This window comes from Carettochelys insculpta, chromosome 1 (genome assembly GCF_033958435.1).
Source record: "Carettochelys insculpta isolate YL-2023 chromosome 1, ASM3395843v1, whole genome shotgun sequence".
Lineage (NCBI taxonomy): Eukaryota > Metazoa > Chordata > Testudines > Carettochelyidae > Carettochelys > Carettochelys insculpta.
Window position 1 is genome coordinate 219,690,659 of NC_134137.1, and position 20,657 is coordinate 219,711,315.

Genomic DNA, 20,657 nt, shown 5'->3' on the forward strand with positions numbered 1-20,657 from the left:
CATGACAGAAGATGGAATATTGCCTGAAACCACACATTAATAAATATACTTTCAGACAAGTGGAGAAATCATTAATATCTTCTGTATTACAGTCAATAAATAAAATGAAAGGAAGAACTCCTTTCCAGAGGGGTTTTGTACATTAACAAAGTACTACCTGCAGGCTGTTCTGAATGACTTTATAATAATAAACATGAACAAATTTGAAAAGTATTTTTAAAAATGTGGTGTGTCATAAAAGAAGTTGGAAGTTTTGAGTTTTAGCACGATGCTTTAAAAATTTCTGGGTTTTTTTCCCCCCTTGGCTTCATAAGCTGTCAGTTAGGGCACTATGCAACTGATCTGAAATCCAACTCTTGTAACTAGCACGCTCAGCAACATTAGCGGCCTCTTGTGACCTTATGTAATCCATTATTTCTTTCCTAAGGGACAACGTTCCAGCCGTGCATACCACTGCTCCTCCTGTACCCTGCCTCCTGTAGCCAGATTTTCCTCAGTTGATCCAAGTAATTCTCCAACCAGGCGACTTTTGTAGCATGGACCTTCAACTGCAGATTGGCAGTAGAAAAATTGTGATGTCTAAATATTTTGTTTATTAATATATTTACTCTAGGCATATTTCTTCAGCTTCAAGATGATGATGATCTCTGGGGAACCCGCAGCAAACACCCTCACTTTTATTTGAACACACCCCAGGTAATCTTAGAAACACATAGAGGACCTGACTCGCTTTTGTTTTACAGCAGTTTACAGCGCTGCAGCTCTGCTGATTTACAGGGTGCTAAAACTCAACTTACACAGTGGGGAATATGTCCTAGCCTTAGAGTGGATTAAAGAGCCTTCTCAGCAATAAACCAGTTCCTTTACTGGAACCAGTTCATCCATTTGAAAACAGGATCACTGCCATTTAAAACAATGCAAGGTTATTAAAATAATACTCTGATCACTGACACTATATTTCTACCTAAAAGACCCTCACTTAGTAGCCATGCATTTACGCAGCTGTAGCTTTACTCTGTATTTTAAAAAAAATTATGCCTCCTGCCCTGTTCTTTAGCATGAAACCCCAGGGACAGTTTAATTTAACAGAAGCCATTGATCTAAAGGCAAAAGGGCAAATAAAGTTAATATCAGATCTGCAGCCTCCAAGGAAAGCTTTGTAGCGATTATCCTCCTAATGGCTCCCAAGGGCATCTTTTTATATTCCTTATGCCATGTACTGTAGACTTTCCAAATACTCTTGTTATACAAACGTTATAATGAATTACCATTTTATGAAAGCTAGGAAGCACCTTCACCTTCACCTTTTCCAATATTCACTGCCACAGACAGTGTCCCCAAAGACCTTGGCACTGGAGGTGAGTACAGGGTCTCCTGGTGTGATGGGGGAGCTTGTCCAGAACACTAGCCTTTGTAGAGAGAACAGACCGTGCTTTCCCATCCCCAAGGCAAGATTTGCTGCATGGCTAAGAGGCCCCTTATGTTTGCCACTTGGCAGATTCCCTTAGGGAAAGTTAGCATCACTGACGGCACTGGACTCTATGACTGTCTCAACATTAGGGTGCTGAATCACATGTAACCAAACTGGTTGAAGCACACAGAAGTCAACAAGCCCATGCTAGTTGTTTTGATTGTAGTCTGTGCTCAGGTTCGCAGTTCAGTAGCTTACTTTTCAAATGTGCCGTATACCCAGCATTAATGGAATTGCTAGCAGCTCCAGCTTTTTAGAAAATCAGGCCATTGATTTAGGTACTGGAGAGGGTAAAGACAGAGGAGTCTGACGGACTAGATACAAAGCATCTGAGTCATCTTAAGAATCCAGTCAATGAGTGTCCTTAGACCAGTGGTAGGTATCCTAGGCTAGTGTGTGGGCCACATGAGTGGCCCTCTTTCATCTCAGTGGGCTGCAAGATTGTCAGAACAAAGATGGTCTGCTGGGATAGGGTAGTTTTGCTAACTTTGCTTGTATACCTAGAGTTTGCAGGGTGTATTGATTGAACCATAGCAGCACTTTGACTGGATGCAGAAGGAGTGCACAGGAATTGGGAATTGGGTGCCGAAAGTTAAGACTCTAACGTCTGAAAATCTTGCCTCAGATTTCTATGAGCAGAAAACTGCCCAACTGTTTCACTCCTCAACTGAATATAGTCTCTTTTTTGTGTGCAATGATTAGTACTGGGTAGAAGTACATAATTTAATTAATCTGTCATGACGTATACATATCTAAACTAACTAACCATGTAATCTTATTGCAATAACCTTTCATCAGTCCTTATCACATTCCTTCCTCATTATTTTGTTATCACCACTTAATGTAACATGTCTACGACTGGGCTGTAAACCACTTCTAGCAGGGGGCCTCTCCTTTTGTGTCTACTGTAAAATGTCTATAAGTACAATTTTGCTGCTATAAAAATAAAATAACCACAATTTCATTTATAATTAATATTAGAAATGTGTTAAATGATCCAACAGCTATTCAAGTATAATAACAGTAATAATAATAATAATAATAGTAATAATAATAATTAATGAAAACAAAGGGGTGAGAGCGGACAACTACTCTAAATTCATTGTTTTCCAGCTTAATTAAGACTTTAGCTGCATTCCCTAACACAAAAATCTTAGGGCCGGAAGCTTGCATTCACTGAAGTTAATGGCAACAACTCAATTCACATCAGGGAAACCAGAAGTGCTCGGCTTATTTGGAAATCAGGGCACATCTAATTAGTTCCTTAATATGGATTCAGGAGCATTAAGACCCAGGTTTCAAGTGGTTGGCATAAGTTGTACAAGCCCTATAAGCGTACAAAGTCTCGATACCCAGAAAGGCGGCAAACAATGAGGACAGGCTGGTGTCTCAGGCCAAGAAGTGGTACCCTGTCACAGCTGACCTCCATGACTTTCACCATGGACTTCCTGTATCCTTTCCTTATGACATCAAATACTCCTATTCCTTTATCTCATGCACACAATAATTTGGAGGAGGAGAGTGGGGCACATGTCTCACCCACTTTCTTCCCCTTCTGATGAAGTGTGTCCCACATATTGTGTCAACAGGACTCCTCCACTCTCATTCCTATTCTTTCCTAAACTTTAATCAAGTTGCACTATGCTCTCTCTCTTTACTTTGCTCCACCTGTCTTGGCCTCCTCAGGTCTACCCACATCACTTTTCCCATTCACTACATCATTAATGTCCTTATTTAAAACAGTTTTGAACATATTGCCACATAGTCATTTGTATTATGGCAGCACCCAAAGGTATCAAACAGGATCAATGCCCCTTTACGCTGGGGAGAGTAAAGATAAAGGATTCTGACTGACTAGGTACAAAGTATCTGAGTCACCTGAAGAATCCAGTCAATGAGTAACTGTCCGTAGACTAGCGATAGGCAACCTAGGGTAATGTGTGGGCCGCGTGAGTGGCCCTCTTTCAGCTCAGTGGGCTGCAAGATTGTCAGAACAAAGATGGTCTGCTGGGATAGGGGAGTGTTGTTAAGTGTGTTTGTGTACCTAGACTTTGCAGGGTGTATTGAGTGAACCGTAGCAGCACTTTGAGTGGATGCAGAGGGCATGGACAGCTTTCACAGTCAATGTTGCATGCAATCAGCATGCCCCTCACTTCATGTGTCCCTGCTTTATGCGCGTATCACGTCAGCAATACTGGTAGGAAAAAAAAACGTTATGTGGATGGAAACCAGCAACCTTGGCGAGCCCGAACATAGATAATGGTACATCAGATATTTCACAGGGCACCCATAGAATCCCAATTGGCACCTGAAGCAGTGCCAAGAGCTGCTGCTGACCCCAGGGCAAGGTGGGGGTGGGGCCCAGCTCCATCCCTGGAAGGGGCAGGGCCAGTGGTGGAAGGGATAGGGCCTAGGGCATTCAGCCGTCAGCACGACTGGGACCACAGTGCTGGGAGACCCCTCACATACTAGCTGTGGCAATTCAAAGGGGCCAAGAGATCCAACTGCTGCTGCTGCTCCTTTGATGGCAGTAGCAGCTGGAGCTCTGGGCCCCCTTGAAAGTCTGGGCCTGGGGGCAACTGCGCCCTTTGCGCTCCATCCCCTCTGGTGGGCCCGGCCTGCTGACTGCCCACCACTGTCCTAGACACTGTGAAGTCAGCGCCCATATGATCTGAAAGCAGTAAAGGCGCTGAATAAACAATGCATAATTTTACACAGCAACCACCAGGCGTGTGTTTCTTTTGACTATGTTTCCTTTCTGAGGCTATGACATGGGGAAAATTGTTGGGACTTTAGATACAAGGACAAACTGCGCTAAACTAAGATGAATTCAGCAAGCAGTTGCAGCTGTGTCAAGAAAAATATCAGGTAGCAGAACTGAGAGAAAATTGGGAGTCTCCAGGACAGATGATTCTAGTGGATGTACCGAATATAAGGAAAACCCAATCACTGTGTAGTAGGGTTTCTAAGAATCAAGCAACTGCTTTCTTCTATGAAGGAGAATCTATGAAGAGACAGATCTGCTCTTTTAATTACTTTGGATGATCATCCTATTGGCATAAGAGTCCTCAAAACTAAGTGAAATGGGACCTTGGATCATTATAACTATGCAACATACTGGAATAACTTACCAGTTAGAACTAATATAAGTGCTATTATTAAATGAGTAATACAAAACAAATAAATCAGGATTTTCTTCCTCAGTGAATGTCATTCAAACTCTCTCTTTCTCCACTCCCTCCCACTCCCTGGAGAACAGATTCAACAGTACAGTGCCTTTTAAGTTCTGCCTGCTTCGTTTTTTTTCACTGCCCACCTACTGTAAGGCTCCTCCCACCTGCACATAAAAGCCAAGTGCTTGCTACCAGCAGCTGATCAGAGCACTTTCACAGTCCTCCACTGTTGCAAGCCAGTCATCTCCTTGCCTTGGACGTTGTGCACCTAAGGTAAGATTATTGCTACTTCAGGCTTCTATTCTATCGGGACAGTTTTGAGACAGGCTTAATGTCAGCTGAACTACTGTCTGCCTGTGTGGTGTTGGAGGAGCTTTTTTTTTTTTTTTCAGATGTCAAGTCATCTGACATTTAGGTTAGTAACTGACTGTTGTTTTAGCAATGAAACGAAAACATATCTTGCTGAGAAAGACTAACATGTGATTGGGAAAATCTCCTCTTTTCTGAGCACATTGATTCTGAAACGTTCAGTATTATATCCAGTCAAACTTTTTTACTCTTTTAAGATTTTCCATCTCAGTGAGGCTAGCCCAGTCAAAATTATCAACAAAAGCACACATTAAAGCTGGCTTACATTTTCTTAAAAAATACGGTACTCTCAGAAGGCCTGGTGGTTGTGTGAGGATGTTTTTGAAATGTACAGGACAGCTGCAGCAAATTGTCTGCTTCAGGTTTTCTTACTTTAGGAAACAAAGAAAAAAAAAGATTTAAACTACTGCCTTCAGAAAGGAACAATAATCAGGTGGATATGTAAAAAAGTGTGGGAGGAAAATTAACCAGCTGGGACTAAACATGATTTTAAAACTTTTTTCAAGAGCACAGATCCACTTCTTGAAACAACAGAATATTATGTATAAAAGCACTGTGTTAACAAATTACATTGCATCATTAGCTACACTTATAGATGATATATAAAAAGATGTATTTATATATTATTTCAAATATTATAAGAGAATATTAAGGACATCAAAAATTTTTGCCTAAATGAGATAAAGACACAACATCTATTAAAGCAGAAAATTGTTTTTAAATAAGTTTAATCTTTCCTTTCTGTTCATCTGTCCATCCTCTCAGAGATGAATCTAAATGATTTGTGCTAGTTTCTCAAGTTGTGAGTCAGGGCATTTATACCAAATGGTCACCTGTTTAAACAAATTCCATCCTATGGATCCTAATCCTAGAACGCCTCCATAGAATTTAGCAATGAGAGAGCGATCAGGAATTAATATTATGTGAACAGTAGATATTGATTGCCATGCACCTACTCTTTGTGTTGTACATTTCTTCAGTTAAAAACTGGCATTTTCTTCAGTGTAGTCAAAAAGCTTTTTTTTGCGTAATGCTTTGCTTTCCTCCCTGATTTTTCTTTTACAACAAAAAATCTTTTTCTATAAATAACCACCTCTACAAATACAGTTGCTACGAGAGGTTTATAACCTTAGCATGTTAAGGTTATAAAACTTAGTTCATGCTACTGTTTTCTGCGTAGTGTACCTAGGAGATTTTTTCCTGCATCTTGTGCACTATCTGTTTTTTCTTTCTAATGAGAATAAGAAAGGAGCTCCTTCAACTGTTTGCCTGAAAGGTTACATAAGTGTTTTAAAAAATAAAGAAACCCTGAGATTGCTACTAAGAACAATATACAGAGCATTCCACAGCATGCTTAGGTTTGAGTAAAACTCTTCTTTTCTGAAACAAAAAACAATTAAACCATAGAAGCTTCCTCCATGAAACTTTCAAAGAAAGCGTAATAGCTTTTTTTTTGTTTTTTTGTTTTTGTTGTAAAATCTTAAATCCTACTTAATATCTGATATTTTTGTATGGAAAAACACAGAAACTATAAAATTTTAGGAATGTATTGTACAATTTGGCTTAAAATAAAATTCTGCCTTGAGATCTCCGTTCTCATTTATTGTGTTACCTTACCTGGTACACAAAATACATTTGGCACAGAACATTTTCATGTACTGAAGCACCTTTTATTGGAGATTGCTGTGAAATGTGTTATTTTTACATCTGAAAATAGATCCTAGAACATGTAAAAAAACCCATTGTGTCTAATTAAACTACACTAGAATCTCCTGAGGGCAATTTGTCCTGTAAAATGGGCAGCTGGTTCAGCCAAGCATCATTTTGTAGCATTGGACTGAAGAAAGTAGAATGCAGCAGGGATCCAGGATGAGTTACTGTTCTAGACATGTGCTTTCAAGGTTTGCAACACAACCTCATTTTTCTTGGTGCTGAAAAGGAAACTGATTTTTATGAAGACTAATTTCTGGACATAGAGCAAATAATATTGTTCAGTTTGAAAAACAAAAGAACACCCCGAGACACACCCAAACGGTTCTTAATTTGTAATGTAAGAAGTGCCATGGATCAAGCAAGTCTTCTACATATATAACTAATGCAGCAAATCCGCATCTGTTGGTGCTATAAAATACCAGCCCTAGAAGTCCTGGGACTCAGCCATGGCAAGCCCTAGCACAAATTAAGCACTTGCACCGTCTTTTAAAAACATTGGTGCAGTTAATTAAAAATATTTGAAAAGACAGTAGAAACAGGTGCTTAGATACAAAGGCAATGAACACAGTATAAAATTAATTAATCTTAAAGCTACATTGAAGGGAATATAATGAAGATAGAAAAATACCAGCACGGACATGTCCAGTCATTTCATTCAGTGGTTGCGCCTATATTCTAATGCTATTCATTCAGGGCCCAATCTGAGGTCCATTGAAATCAATGGGAAAACTCCCACTTGTGTTAAGGGGCTTTGTACCAGACCCTATTAACACAGGCTAAACCACATACTTACTCTGTTGGTACTAATCACTACCACTGTGGTATCAGAGTGCCTTGTCAAATTCCTTGATTATATTCTCAACAACACCCGTATAAGTTTGGGAAGTACTGTCCCCCTTCACTGTTACAAGCAGACAGTGGAGGCACAGAAAGAGTAAGTGACTTGCTCGTGATCACACTGGAAACCTGTGGCAGAAGAGGGAATTCAGCCCAGTTTTTCTGGGCTCCAGTCTACTGTTTTAAGCAGAAGATCAACTTTTCTTGGCCACTGTGCACCCCTTGCCTTTTTGGTTCCTTAGACTATGGGTGGACTGAGTAAATGCAGGTTCCTCTAGCTGCAATCCATAGCCGAGAAATTGCGTGTGATACACACCTACTAGAGTTGGTTCCTGACAACTAAGTAATGATAAACATTAAAAATTAAGTTTCAATAGAAAGTGGGAGGTGTTTATGAAAAATGATTTATATGCTGGATGTTATTTTTGAGTTTGCAAGATAGCGTGGTAATAAGAGTAATATTTTTAACAGAAATTGGCGCTGGTGTGAGAAGCATGGGAGCAATGCAATTGTAAAGGACTCATCCTGCACTCTGTCTTCCTGGTAGCATCTCTGTCACTCATAAGACAATTTCATAAAAAAATCTTTCCCCTTTTCCCTGAAGTTGTGGCTCCCAGAGCCCACTTTTGAGGGCACAGAATTTTCACCTCAGCTTTTGTTCTACAACTCCACTGTTCTAAAAGAATGGAGGGGAAAGCTAATGTCCTCCTGAATTCTGCGCCTCCTCCTCACGCGTAGTGTGGAAACTTTAATACTCTTTCTGTCACCATCAGCTTCCCGAGAAAACAGCATGTGAGACAGAACTGTGGCTCCCAAGTCTGTGCCCAAAATGGTGGGTAAATACGAGCACACAGTCCAGAGTTCTGGGGGGAAATACTTATTTGGCAGGGAACTGAAGTGTTAGTGCTGCCTGAGCCTGGTCGCTGTATGTCTATCATATGCTGTTTATTCTGAGAAAGAATTGTCATAGCAGCCTTTGGGGGCACCATCTCCTCTTTCTTTAAAACAGTGTTTCTTAAGCGGGGGTGCATACACCCCCTGGGGGTGCGAGACATGCCAGATTTTTTTAGAAGGTAAATCAACAAGAACACAAATTGAGCACAGGCACATAAGTACAACTACTTTGTTTCATCAAACCTATGTATTTATTAACATTATACATTTTTAACAATTACTGTAATATACAAACAAAATTTATTTTCAAGTTTTTAGCTAATTGTAGTGAAATTATCTCACTACAAAATACGGTCTACTGCCATGTTGTGGGGTATTTCTTGACGCATGCACAGATGATGATGTGGCAGAGCAGTGGCTTTGTTTGAAATCAGTTAGCCGCTAACTGTTGGCGCGTCGCTTACAGTTTACTTCCACAGCAAAACTCTGTAACATCTCTAGGTAGTGTTTGCATATTTTTGTATGCCTACTGTACTATAAGTTGTGGTGAGTAAGAACATAAAACTATTTTACATACACTTAATATGCATTTAAAAGGGTATAGGGCTCCCCATCTCCACTTTTGATTTTTTATAAGGGGTGCGAGAACATATTTTGAGCAACAAAGGGATGCAGGCTGCAGTAAAGGTTAAGAACCACTGCTTTAAAATAAAAGTTTTCATGATGGACATGGAGCTCTGGGACAGTCACACTGATAGGAGATGCTGTGTATTAGAATGGGAAGAATCATGACCAATACCTGGTGCAAATGACCTGGTGAAGCAAGGTAGCACTGTGTAAGGCACCATGAAGTACTGTAATACAAGCTAATGAACAGGCATAAATGTAGAGTCTTTAGTGGAACCACAGAGCTGTGAATTGGATTGAAACAGAAGAGTTTATAGAGATTATCATGGCATTGACTGAGAGACTTTAGGCTAGTTCTCTGCAGTCAGCACTTTATTCCTCAGATTTGTACTCTGAGAATCCTGGGGATGTTTTTGTTGTCCATCTTATTATGGCATTAATGAGTCTGGGTTAAGACACAGGTTTGTTAGTTCTATTGATCAACTTAGAAGAACGCCATCCTTGAATGCTAAAGTGAAAGACTGGTTATAACTTGTCAACAGCTCCAAAGTGAAAGGGGTGCCTTCTTTCCATTTTAGAGGCATAATCAGGCTACTCTACCACTGTCCAGCAGCAGACATTGGGGAAAGTTCAAGTTATTCACTTCTACAACAGGACACAGTAGCTTTCAGGCCCTCTACCTACTCTGAAGTGTGCAGACAGAGCTGCTCAAGAATTTTTTTACCCCTCATTTTACACATCTCAGGACAGGATTGAATTTTACCCTGCACCTTAACAGCCACACCTTCTGGCTACATCTATACTATGAGATAAATTAGAATTTATTAAAATCGATTTTATTAATGCCATTCTTTTAAATTCAGTTTTGGGTATCCTCACTTCCCACAGGCTCCCAACAAATTTGACATGTTGCTTCCACACTGAAATCACCAAACATTGACTGTTGCAGCAGTGCATTGTGGGAACCTATCCCACAGTTCCCTCAGCCCCGCGTTCTGAGCCAGGCACCAGGTGCAGCAGCACTGTCAGTTTTCCGGGTTCCACAGCTTGGGAGACCTGGGAAACTGATGGCTCAGCAGCCCTGGTCAGTTTCCTGGCTCCCACTAGCACAGTAAACATTCCATGTAATGGACTAGTGGGGGGACGGGCTGTCTGTCCTTCCCGATAGTCCATTAAATGCAGGAGTTTGCCCCCCCCACGTAAGCTCCCCCAGACCTAGTCCCACCTCAACTTCCCCCCAAAAAACAACCTCCCCAAAACAACCCCACCAAAAAACTCTCCCCTAAAAAAAAATCCTCTCCGAAATAAAAACACACCCCTGCCATTCACTGGCTCTGCTGAAAGAGCTGCTGGAGCCCACTGGCTGAGGGCACCTGGTCACAGGTGGCCAAGGGCGCCTGTGGGGTGGGTGCCCACCCATGGGCATCTGGCTCTGCATGGCAGGAGCTGCCTGGCTGTGGTGTGACTGGCCCTGTGTGGCAGCCCTGGTCAGTTTCCTGACTCCCGCTAGTCGCGAGGAGCTGGGAGCCAGGTGCAGTGCGTAGCTTTGCGGGATACATATGGGACACTTGTGGAGGCTAATAAATTTGAATGAAAGACATGGCGCTTCCACCCTAGCCTTTATTTGACATTTTAAACTCAAGATTGAAGCTATACCCATCTGTTAATATTGGCATCTTGTTATTGATATTAGGGCAGATTAAATCGAGCTGAAGACATTTACAGTGAAGACAGTGACATTTTAATGTCAAGCTAACTCCTTTAAATTCGATTTTTATCTCATAGTGTAGACACTGGCTCTGTCTTTACTCTTCAGTTTCTTGACATCCTAGCTACCCTGTGTTCTTTGCCCTTCTGGAAAATAATATTCTCAGAATTCTTGTGCTTCTAAGAATAATATTTGTCCATTAAATTATTAGGAAGGGCTACGCCAGGCAACAAGAAAATACAGTGGAGCCTTGGCTGTTTGGTCCATTTCTGATTGAAAGTAAGGAGATTTAAAATAACAACTATATTGCATTCTTCCTAATTTTTCTGCTGTGATAGACTGGGATTGTGTGGGTGAGTGATGTGACCCTCTTGTGGCATGTCCTCAAAGAGGATAACAGATCTGCTGCTGGTAGCACCCAAAGGAGGCTACAAGGCTACATACATGTACCTGACTGACAAGGATTCTAGTCCTGGATTCCCTTGTGTGTAAGCTATGCGATAGCTATGCTGGATCTCTGCACTAATGAATATACTACACACCAATATATGATTCTGCTTGGCCTTTATTCATTTTATTTCTGAAATGTAGCAATGATTTCTCATATAACTTTGGTGTGTCCCTCTCAGCTGTGTGATTGAATTGTATCAACGATTTAGCATCTGGGCATCTTTTGGTGGACTGAAATCTGGTGCAAAGTTTATATTTCATGGCAGAAGCCAGCTAAATAAAATTCAGTGCATCTGGCTTGCATGTGTAAGCTGTTGAGGGGTTAGATGTAGGAGTGTCTTCCTGAAAGTAGGAGTGAATCAGTGCCTTCTTCTAAATGACAAGGTGTGAGAATGGGGGAGAGGGAGAATCAGTCCTGTTTGAGTGTTTTATCAGTTCCCTCTGCTGACTGCAGAGCCTACAGTTTGTGGAGCAGCTGTGTTTGTGGAAATAAAGGTCATAAATTCCATTCCCAGTGCTGTGTGTATGCAGTAAACTGACTGTGGTGTCTGTGCATGTATATGGACATTACAGGGTCTCAGCCACACCTACATTGAGTGCAACAGAAGGGTATTCACAAATAATACTGAATTCTAAGGAGACATGCCACTAAGGATTTGAGAAACTTCTTGCCATACCTGTGATTTACCAGACTATTCGGTTTATGCATCCCTCCATCATGCATAATGTTCTATATACACACACCTCGATCTTCTCCAAGAGGACCGCATATGCGGCTATTACACACTGGTTTTTTTTTTTTTTTTCAATATATAAATGTCATGTCAGTCACAAACATTTTAGGCAACTCCAAAAGGTAACGTTTTAAAATAGGCATAAAAATTCCATAATTATGAATCATTAAACAAATGACCCTGGGGGAGAACATCCCAACTGAAATCCATCTTCCCTGATCCTCTAGGGGAAGGTCTGCATAAATGGGCTATGCTACCTGTTGGGAAGCTCAGTAAATTTAGGCTATTTCAGAGCAAGCTGGGGAAGCAAGTTCCACAATCCAGAGGTTTTTGCTGGAGATAACTTACCCATTAGACCCCAGATGTACAAATTAAAGGTCTCTCAAGTCAAGCATCTTACTGATCTCTTACCGCCAAGGTTATCCAGGAGACAGCAGCGGCATTTAGGGCACCATAAGTCAAAACTATCATGAGTAGAAGCCAGAAATAAACTGTTTTTTGGAACACTGGTTATCAGAAACTCTCTGCTGATTGAGTGGAGAGCCTCATTCTATGCTATAGCACACAACAGTAGTCTTCTCTGAAGATGAGGAAGGCAGAGAGCACCATGGTGCGATCTGCATTTGACCACCAAGTCATGAGAACTTGGAGTAAAGCATTTTTGACCACTGCTGCTACACATACTCAAAAACGCAAGGGCCAAACAAGACCCCCTGTGTTAAGAATGGTAGTAACCCAAAGCTATTATCACCTCTCCAGAGTTACTGATATTGCCTCATATTTCTTCAAAGTAATTTTTAAAAGAGTATAATTGAAAGTGACTGCTCAGATCCTATACCATCAAATCTGACTGAAGAAAGCTAGGCAAAAACTCAGTTCTCTTAGCCACACAGCTGATAATCTGCTTAGCTGTTCTGTGCTCCTCACTTTGCATGGAACACCAGTGAAAGCAGAGACTAACTGATAGTTCGCCGATGGCTCAGAGGGCTGAATTTTTACTCCAAATTTGGCTTAACTCCCCTGAACCCTCAAAACAGTTTAATTGCTCAGCATTTCTACGTACAGCAGAATCAGTAATCATAGTCCATAGCCATAATCATAGTTGACACAGTTCACTAGAACAAAGCCCACAAAAGTGGTCCTTCATTTGGCAGACTCGGGAGAGGAATTATTAAAGGGTCACTCAGGGTCAGGGCTGAGGAACAGAAGCAGGGTAATGGGGGAAGCTAACATCGCTGTGTCTGTACTTCACCTGGTTTGTGGATGAAGGGAAAACATAAGTCCACCGAGCAGTTAATTCAGTACTTCACACTAGCACTAAAAGTCACATAATGAAAAAACAGCACCAAGCTCCTTCGCTTTCAGCCGGTGGCTTGAAATTCCCATAGTAGCACAGCCTGTTGTTTGCTGAGGGTGTGTGCAACAAGTTAGGCCTTTTGAAATAAATCTTTTGTTCCAAAAATGCCAATGCTTCTCAAGACGTTTTTGAAAGAAAACCAAAGCGATGTTAGCAAGTAAACTTTCCAAGGCAGTTCTGGCCAAAAGCAGTTCTTAGATTTCTGTTCAGCAATAAACCACCTCTTTGGTTGCTGGTCAGCTAGGAAGGAGTGCTCAAGAGGCCAAAGCCACAATTTTGGTCAACCTGAAAGAACAGTGTAAGAATCCACAAACTGCAGAGAGTGCTCCAATAAAAGGAGAGGCTCCTGCCAGCGCTGCTGAAAGGTGTTCGGGTGTGGGAGAGTTAAACCTAATGTAGCTTTTCCTCTGAAAATGGGCGGCAGACGTCAACTCTACTTTCTGTGACCACTCGCGGGGATCACTTTCCAAAACCAAAACAATTGCCCTGGGAACAATTTCCAGCACAGCTGTAGATGACTTGTGAACATTCAATGACTGTATAATTCAGAAATCAATACCTGTCCGCCAGGTTGCAGTCACTACTGCACTTGTGCACTTTTTAGCACTCCCTATCACTGTATCTACCCTACAGAGCTCTGTCAACAGAAGAGGCCTTCTGGCAACAAAACTAGGGAGCGTCCACACCACAAATGCGTTCTGTCTGGAGTGTGTCAACAGAACACGGCACTTTTGCCGGCAGAGTTCTGTTTTGCTTGTCCGAGGCACAGCACCTCTGTCAACAGATTCTGTTGGCAAAAAAATAGTGTAGATACTTTTCTGTCAACAGAGGAGTCCTCCATGGTGTCAGCCACCTGGAGCCAGGAGATGCTCTGTCCACTGCCAGCAGAGCTCTATGCTCTGCTCCTCCAGCCAGCCTGAAAGGTACAGAACCCCTGGAAACCCCATACAGGCAGTAGGAAGCGTGTGAACAGCCCAGCCAGCATGTGTGCCTGCAGCCTGCCCACAGCCACACCCTGCAGCCACTCCACAGCAATGGTAGCAGCCCAGCCCACCAAGGAGCAGGGAGAGGAGCCCCAGGACACACCCCTGGCCAGGAGGAGACATGCCCCATCCTGGATGGACCCCAGGGTCTGAGACCTGATCAGCCTCTGGGCTGAGGAGACAGTCCTTCTGGACCAGCTGCCAAGAGGAGGAAAGCCCCAGGCTACAGCCAGGTTGCAACAGCCCTGGCAGACTGAGGACACCCCACACAGATCATGGAGCAGGTCAGGGCAGAAATCAAAGACTTCCAGCAGGGCTGTATCCAAGCTCATGACGACGCCTGCCACTCAGGGGCATGATGGCCCAGTTGCCCCTATTACTGGGAGCTACATGAGCTCCATCAGGTGGAGGACATCTCTTCCCCTGCCCCCAAGATTCCTGGACACATGCGAGGAGGCCCCCCCATGGAGCTGAAGTTCCACCCGGGGGAGCAGCAGCCCAAGGTGAGGGCAACACCCCCTCCCTGGCCTGTGACAGGACCCTGGTCGGCAGCCTAGAGTCGGGCTCCTCCTCCAGCCAGAACACCTCCAGGGCCTCACCGAACCTTTTCAAGGTCTGTGCTGGTGAGTACCCTGGGGCCTGCGGGAGTGGGTGAGGGTGGGGCATGCCGTGATCCCCACCACGTCAGCTCACGGGGGATTCCACCCTGCGAACCCAGCACTTGCGCGTGTTCTCAAAGCACTGTTGTCCACCCAGTCCCACCCTGCAGCTGCAGGGCACAGGCTGCCATCCCGTCTCCTTGTCTCCCCTCCAGCTGGACCATCAGTGGGCTGGGCCAGCCCTACCTCTTTGCCAGCCCCCAGGTGGAGCCAGAGCCGGAGCCAGAGGCAGGCCTGGAGCCAGAGCTGGAGCTGTGGGGGCACGCCCACAGAACCACTGGCGCCAGGGTGCAGCGCAGGTCCACGGTGGTGCGGATGGCCCTGTGGACAGAGGGTCCATCACCAGGTTGAGGAGGACCAGAGAACCCTTGGGCAGGTCACCAACATAATGGAGCGGCGGCTGCGGGCTGACAAGGCGTGATGGGCAAGGGACCAAGAGTGGCAGGCATAGGCATGGGACCTGCTGATGTCCCACGTGGACAGTGCCACTGCTGTGTGGTGGGACCAGCTGGCTCAGCCACCTGCACCCACTGCCCCCTCTCCCCACTGCCCCTGCTCCCACAGCCTTTCCTCCACCAGACCACCCCCTAGCTTTCCTGGACCTCGCTTGATGGATCCTGTGCTCACCCATGCCCCCTGCCCTGCAGGCCCTTGCAGTCCCACAGCCACGACCAACCCTCCCCCGACCCACAGGCCGCCCCCCCCCCACTCCCAGCTGTGCACATCCTCCCTCCAGCCCCTCACAGCAGAGTCTGACCCTGCCACAGCCCCTCCCTGCCCACAAATCCCCATGCCACCAGCCCCCTACCCAGCCTCAACACGGACCACAAACCTGTGGCAGGAGGGGATCCCGTGGCCGGGGCTGCTAAGGGTCCCGCTCTTCTGTGGGGTGACAGCCCACCACCCCCTGCCTAGAGTGGGGCCTTCCATCCCCTTTTCCAAGCCCTGACCACACTGTATATAGTTCAGCACCATTGCACTTTGTAAATAGCTTTTTTCTTGGTTTTTATTTATTTATTTATTTATTGCGCACACATGTTCATCTGTTATAACTAAAGGTTTATTTGTTCACAAACCCTGCGTCTCTAGTTATTGGGGAGGGGATGTGGAGGGAGGGGTGAGCAAAGGGAGGGGCCAAGGTGGGGATGGGGTGAGGCAGTGGGCCTGAAATCCCCACAGTGGGTGCCCTGGAGGAGGGGGAGGGTTACTGTGGTCCCTAGGAGGGTCACTCCCTCAGGGCCTCCTAGATGCACAGCCCATCTCAATGGGCCTGGAGAATGGGGGCTGTTCCAGGCTCCTCATAGCCCCCTGGTGGGACCAAGACCTCCCCTTGTTCTCCAGAAGATTGCAGAGGGCACAGCAGGCCCCCACAACTTGGGGTACATTGCCCTTCCCCACATCCAGGCACTTGAGTAAACAACAGAATCAGGCCTTCAGGTGTCCAAAGACATGCTCCACGAGCAAACTGGCCCAGCTGAGGTGCACATTAAAGAGTTCCTGAGTGGGGTCCAGGTGTCCGGTACAGGGCTGCATGAGCCAAGCCATTAGAGGGTAGCCAGCCTCCCCCACCGTGCACAGATGCATGTCCATGTCCCCAAGGGCAGCTCCAGGCAGGGGACAAAGGTGCCCTCCTCTATCCTCCGGAAGAGGCCGGAGTTCCGGAACACCCTCTCATCATGTGCCCGGCTGGCCCACCTGACGTACACGTTGATGAAGTGCCTGCAGTGGTCCCCTGCGGCACGATTGAGTGGTACCCCCTGCCTATAGATGAACTGTGCCACGCTGTGGTCTGGGGCACAGATGAGAATGTCGATCCCATTGATGGCCCCAAAGCAGTTGGGGAACCTCAAATCCAGCCATGGCAGCACCTACATCAATCAGACAGACAAGCATCCTCAGCAGCAGGGAGTTGATGGCCCTCATGACTTGCAGGGGGAGGAGGTGGGGCACATGGGTGAGGGACTGGGGTGGTTGGGCCCTTGGCCCCAGCGTGTTCCCATCTCCTTCGACCCACCCTGGTCCTTCAGCCCACCTCTCAGGAGGTCACCCCCCTACGTAGCAGGGCTTTGAGCAGGTGGGACGGGACGGTGCCCTTGGGACGGGGCCTTCCCCCTTTCCATTCCCCCATTGCACCTCTGCTCCTGCTCCTCGTGGGTCCCCCTGGGCCAGGAGCACCTTACCTGCACGAGCATGGTGCCAAAAGTGGACGTCCCCACACTGAACTGGTTCCCGACGGATGGGTAGTTGTCAGGGGTTACCGCCTCCCAGGTGGTGATGGCTAGCTTCTTCTCCAGGGGGATGGTGAACCAGAGGTGGGTGTCCTCCCTCCAGAGGGTAGGGGCAAGCCAGGTTCATTGCTCCAGAAAGGTGACCTTCCGCATGCAGAAATTCTGGAGCCAGCGCTGGTCGTCCCATTCCCCCATCACCAGCCAGTCCCACCAGTCTGAGTTGGTGGTGTAGTGCTAGACACGCCTGCTGACTTGGGGGCGTGGGCGCCATTGCAGCAAGGCAGCAGCAACGATGGCTTCCTCCTGATTGGAGGGGTCAGGCGCGTCCCTCCGGAGGAGGAGGAGGACGGCAGGGATGACATGCTGCAGAAGCTGCAGCAGTGGTGGGTGTGGCCAGCACAAGCCTGGGGGTTGCTCTAGCGACACAGGTAACTGGAAAGGCCAAAGTCTCTCTCAGTAAGTCAGGAAGCTCTGCACCAGCTTTGCTATCTCTCCAAGAGGTATGCAAGCCTTGGCATGGGCAGGGAACGTAGCCCGGGGGAGGCCCTTTAAGGGCCCGCAGGGCTGTTGCTCCAAGAAGGGCTTGGAGTCTGTGCAACCCTAACTTCCGGGTCATTGGAGTCCACTCTGTCGACAGGGCAGTCGGTGTGTGGACGCTCTCTGCTGACAGAGGGCATTGACGGGGAGCCTGCATTAGGTGTGGACATGTCCTGTAGACAGAGGTTCTGTCGGAAAAGATCTGTCGACAGTGACTTCTGTTGCCAGAACGCTATAGTGTAGACACAGCTTATGAGAATGAGTGAGGCACTAACTGTAACGGGTCTGTCCTATAATGCAAGGCCTTGTTGATTAATAGTACAATGGGCTTTAATCCTGTGAAGGACCCTGGGGCAGGAGATGTATAAAATGGAGTGAGGGCTGGAGCGCCTGTCCTCTTCCAGTTGCCATGATCCAGAACACCTCCTCCCTGGGAAACATGTATAGGAGGGGACCAATGGGATGTGTATAAAACTGCAACGATCCCCCAATAGTCTCCTTTGTGGAACGTACCTGAGTTAGGTTAGCATCCTTCCCTCTGAAATGGGCGATTGCCTGCCATGGAGAGTCCTGCAATTCTCTTCACTTCCACATAGCATGGCTCCATTTGAGCTGTGCAACATTGGCTTTCAGTTCCTTAATAGAAGTGAGGAGCCTAAAATATCCTTGAGGGTCTAGGCCTCCATGCATAAGCCATCCCTGAAAACCATCTTCTATTCACTTGAAATGCTTTTTTCCCAAACCAATCCTAACCCTAATCTAGAATATTCACTGAAAGTGAACACAACACACAGGCAAGACAAATAGAATTATTTATTGGAGCAAATATTTGAGGACAGTTGGAGATCTTCTCCAAGCTGTTGTCCCTTTATATTTGCTATGCATAGTTTATTAGGGGAAAATGCAAAAACACACCCACACATCTGTACACATAAAAATCCATTAGGTGTATTGTGAATTTATACTTGCAATTCAGTGAAAATTGATAGACAAAAGGCCTGATTCTGCAAACTGCTGAGCTCTGGGATACTTTTGTCCTTAAATTCCCACTAAAGCTAACACGGCCTGAAGTCACTTAGCATTTCCAGAGGCACTCAGTACCTTGTAAGCTCAGACCCGAGAAGCATCAGCTTATCCTTTTCTCCTTCCCTTGCTCCACCACTTAAGGCAACAATGATTATAGGAGGAAACTTTGTGTCTCACTGCTTTATTTAAAATCATCTTTGCTCTGTAAAGCAGTTTTGCACCAGGTTGCTTGTAGTGTGTAAGCTTGACTCTCAAAACTGTTAAAATAACAGTTTTATTTCACTAGATGTTTTAAAGCACAGCCTGGCTTGTCGCAATACTGCTGTGCTCGTCTGTTTTTATCCTGATGTTGGTAGTAGAACCTCATAGTTACCAACACCTCCAGAATGGAGGGTGTTCATAACACTGAACAAAACGTTGTTCTTTCAGAAGCTTACAGCTGCACAATGGCTTAATACAGCCTTGAAACTTTACTCTGTAGGAGAAAAAATGCTGCTTTTAACCATCGTGATTTAAATGAAACAACATTTAACAACTTTTAGCCCTGAAACAGTACTCTCACCCTGTCAAATCTTTTTGTTAAAACTCCCTTTGTTTTAGTGGTTTATGGTTAACACAGCACTATACTTTGGTTTGGGATTTTGCAGGAGGTGTGTGTGTGTGTGTGTGTGCATGTGTGTGTGTGTGTGTGTGTGTTGGTCTCTGCTGCTGCCTGATTGCATACTTCTGATTCCAGCTGAGGCATGTGGTTGACCGGTTGGTTCATAAATCTGGTGTTCCGAACTCTGAGGTGCTACTGTAACACAAAACTTGCTGTGTAATTCTTGCTCGGCATTGAACTCCCCGCCTCACGGAAGACTGAATTCAGTACTTCACTGAGAAATCTGTAGGGAAAACCCAGGTGCTACAGGAAGTGGTTTTAGGAGTATGGTAGCTGGCATAGGAGTGTAGGGGGTGCCCAGGGAGGGGTAGCACCTCTGGTGTGGGGACTTGTCGTGTCTCTTCGGGGACAGTTCATGCACCTTTGGTACCCACCTGGCACTCAGCTCTCACCTGTGGCTCCACGAAACCATAGCATGCTCAGCAGTCACACCCCGATAAACTGCTTCGACCAGTGGCTAACCACGTGAGGGTAGCCGACAGGTCTGAAACCTTTGGTGAGATAGGGACTCACTGATACCAGCATGCAAAGTTGGCTCTGGCGGACTGGACGGATGAGATCAATGATGAGATCCAAGACCCAGGAAGGTGGCTTTGCAAAGGTCTGTGGAGAGTGAAGGGCATGACAAGGCACCAAAGACAGCATGGCCATGCCCTGTAGTGTAGGAATTCTCCAGCCATGACAACTTCTCGTACCACTGGAACCAGGCTTCTGAGGCTGAGAGAGTGGAACTGCCCCTGTGCAATGGCTTTTCCTCTTTAAGCACTCTCCCGCACAGGTTCTTTGCACATTCATCTCTCTCAAATCAGTCTACTTTATTAGTCTTCTTTGTCCTTCTGCATCTTCTGTTTACTTCAAACTCCTGAGGCGATGGCAAAGCAACAGGTGGAGGTGACCACTAGGAGTCATAGTTCCAAACCTGCACATATGCGGCCTGTGGACTTTGGTCACTCGACTCTGACCCCAGGACAGCAGAGGAGTTTGGCAACATCCCAGGCAACATATGAGCAGGCCTTTTTAGGAGCAGCACTGCTCACCCTTAAATGACGGAGGGGATGAGAAAAGGTGTCCCAAAAATTGCTTGTCCCAACCAAACTGGCCAGCGTGCAGCTGCTGGCAGTTTTACGCCCACATAGGTCGAAATTACCAACACTCTCTTCAGGCAGGCCGATAAATACAAGAACACATGGAGGCATCTGAGATCAAAACAGTGTCACCTGATTGACTAGG

General features: G+C 45.6%; 1 protein-coding gene across 5 annotated transcripts in view; it reads left to right on the forward strand.

The window, feature by feature from the left end:
* The first annotated feature begins 4,862 nt into the window (after positions 1–4,862).
* COL8A1 (collagen type VIII alpha 1 chain) overlaps positions 4,863–20,657 on the forward strand; it is a 143,429-nt gene continuing 127,634 nt past the window's right edge. For 3 of the 5 annotated variants that reach the window (XM_074999700.1, XM_074999682.1, XM_074999728.1), the window contains exon 1: positions 4,863–4,917. The gene's annotated coding sequence lies outside the window, so the exon portion shown is untranslated. Of the gene's footprint in view, positions 4,918–11,003; positions 11,072–20,657 lie in introns of all 5 variants that reach the window. The other 2 variants (XM_074999689.1, XM_074999710.1) reach the window with 2 other exon arrangements.